This window comes from Rhipicephalus microplus, unplaced genomic scaffold (genome assembly GCF_043290135.1).
Source record: "Rhipicephalus microplus isolate Deutch F79 unplaced genomic scaffold, USDA_Rmic scaffold_13, whole genome shotgun sequence".
NCBI classification, from domain to species: Eukaryota; Metazoa; Arthropoda; class Arachnida; order Ixodida; family Ixodidae; genus Rhipicephalus; species Rhipicephalus microplus.
In genome coordinates, this window is record NW_027464586.1 from 43,478,803 (window position 1) to 43,481,547 (window position 2,745).

Below are 2,745 nucleotides of genomic sequence, written 5' to 3' on the forward strand. Positions count from 1 at the left end.
AGAAAAAAAAAAGCGCCGCACCACTCCCGGGTGGGCTCTAACCTCCAACCTTTCTGTTAACAGCCGATCGCGCTAGCCAATTGCACCACGGAGACAGTCATGCTTCACTCTTACCACCGTCAGAACATATCTTCAAATCTATGAGCCCAAAGAAAAAAAAGCGCCGCACCACCACCGGGTGGGCTCGAACCTCCAACCTTTCGGTGGACAGCCGAACGCGCTAGCCAATTGCTTCACGGAGACATTTTTGATGCACTCTCACCCCCGTCAGAACATTTCTTCATAGCTATCAGCGCAAAGAAGAAAAAAGCGCCGCACCACCACCGGGTGGGCTCGAACCTCCAACCTTTCGGTTAACAGCCGATCGCGCTAGCCAATTGCGCCACGGAGAAAGTCGCGCTCTACTCTCACCACCGTCAGAACATTTCTTCAGAGCTATCAGCCCAAAGAAACAAAAGCGCCGCACCACCACCGGGTGGGCTCGAACCTCCAGCTTTTCGGTTAACGGCCGAACGCGCTAGGCAATAGCGCCACGGAGACTGTAGTTCTCCCCTCTCACCACCATTAGAACATATCTTCAAAGCTATCAGCGCAAAGAAAAATGCGACACACCGTCCCCTGGTGGGCTGAAACCGCCAACCTTTCGGTTAGCAGACAATCGCGCTAGCCAATTGCGCTACGGAGACATTTCTGCACCACTCTCAACACCATCAAACATATCTTCAAAGCTATAAGCCCAAAGAAAAAAAAGCGCCGCACCACCACCGGGTGGACTCGAACCTCCAACCTTTCGGTTAACAGCCGATCACGCTAGCCGATTGCGCCACGGAGACAGTCGTGCTCCACTCTCACCACCATCAGAACATATCTTCAAATCTTTGAGCCCAAAGAAAAAAAAGCGCCGCACCACCACCGGGTGGGCTCGAACCTCCAACCTTTTGGTTAACAGCTGATCGCGCTAGCCAATTGCGCCACGGAGACAGTCCTGCTCCACTCTCACCACCATGAGAACATATCTTCAAAGCTATCAGCCCAAAGAAAAAAAGCAACAAACCACTCCCGGGAGCGCTCGAACCTCCAACCTTTCAGTTAACAGCCGATCGCGCTAGCCAATTGCGCCACAGAGACAGTCGTGCTCCACCCTCAACACCATCAGAACATTTCTTCAGAGCTATCAGGCCAAAAGAAAAAAAGCGCCGCACCACCACCGGGTGGGCTCGAACCTCCAACCTTTCGGTTAACAGCCCATCGCGCTAGCCAATAGCGCCACGGAGACAGTCGTGCTCCTCTCTCACCACCGTCAGAACATTTCTTCAGACTATCAGCCCAAAGAAAAAAAAGCGCCGCACCACCACCGGGTGGGCGCGAACCTCCAACCTTTCGGTTAACAGCCGTTCACGCTAGCCGATTGCGCCACGGAGACAGTCGTGCTCCACTCTCACCACCATCAGAACATATCTTCAAAGCTATCAGCGCAAAGAAAGAACAACACACCACTCCCGGGAGGGCTCGAACCTCCAAATTTTTGGTTAACAGCCGAACGTGCTAGCCAATTGCGCCACGGAGACAGTCGTGCTCCAATCTCACCAACGTCAGAACATTTCTCCAAATCTATCAGCACAAAGAAAAGAGCATCACACCACTCCCGGGAGGGCTCGGAACTCAAACCTTTTGGTTAACAGCCGATCGCGCTAGCCAATTGCGCAGCGGAGACAGTCATGCGCAACTCTCACCACCGTGAAAACATTTCTCCAAAGCTATCAGCGCAAAGATACAAAAAACTGACACACTGCTTCCGGGAGGGCTCGAACCTCCAAATTTCGGTTAACAGCCGAACGCGCTAGCCAGTTGCGCCACGGAGACAGTCCTGCTCTACTCTCACCACCATCAGAACATATCTTCAAAGCTATCAGCCCAAAGAAAAAAGAGCAACACACCACTCTCGGGAGGGCTCGAACCTCCAACCTTTCAGTTAAAAGCCGATCGCGCTAGCCAATTGCGACACGGAGACAGTCGCGCTACACTTTCACCAATGTCAGAACATTTCCTCAGAGCTATCAGCCCAAAGGAAAAAAAGCGCAGCACCACAACCGGGTGGGCTCGAACCTCCAACCTTTCGGTTAACAGCCCAACGCGCTAGCCAATTGCGCCACGGAGACAGTCGTGGTCCACTCTCACAACCATCAGAACATACCTTCAAAGCTATCAGCGCAAAGAAAAAAGCAACACACCACTCCCGGGAGGGCTCGAACCTCCAACCTCTCGGTCAACAGCCGATCGCGCTAGCCAATTGCGACAGCCACGGAGACAGTCGTTCTCCGCTCTCACCACCATAAGAACATATCTTCAAAGCTATCAGCGCAAAGAAAAAAGCGACACACCGTCCCCTGGTGGGCTCAAACCTCCAACCTTTTGGTTAACAGCCAATAGCGCTAGCCAATTGCGCTACGGACACAGTCCTGCACCACTCTCACCACCATCAAACATATCTTCAAAGCTATCAGCCCAAAGAAAAAAAAAGCGCCGCAGCGCCCCCGGGTGGGCTCGAACCTCCAAACTTTCGGTTAACAGCCGATCGCGCTAGCCAATTGCGCCACGGAGACAGTCGTGCTTCACTCTCACCACCATCAGAACATATCTTCAACGCCATCAGCGCAAAGCAAAAAAAGCGACACACCGTCCACGGGTGGACTCGAAACTCCAACCTTTCGGTTAACAGCCGATCGCGCTAGCCAATTGCGCCAC

At 52.9% G+C, this 2,745-nt stretch overlaps 1 non-coding gene across 1 annotated transcript; it reads right to left on the minus strand.

Moving 5' to 3' along the window:
- Positions 1–1,790: 1,790 nt before the first annotated feature.
- On the minus strand, positions 1,791–1,863 carry TRNAN-GUU (transfer RNA asparagine (anticodon GUU)). Its single transcript has one exon. It is a non-coding gene; the product is annotated as a tRNA-Asn (tRNA).
- Between the last annotated feature and the right edge of the window lie 882 nt (positions 1,864–2,745).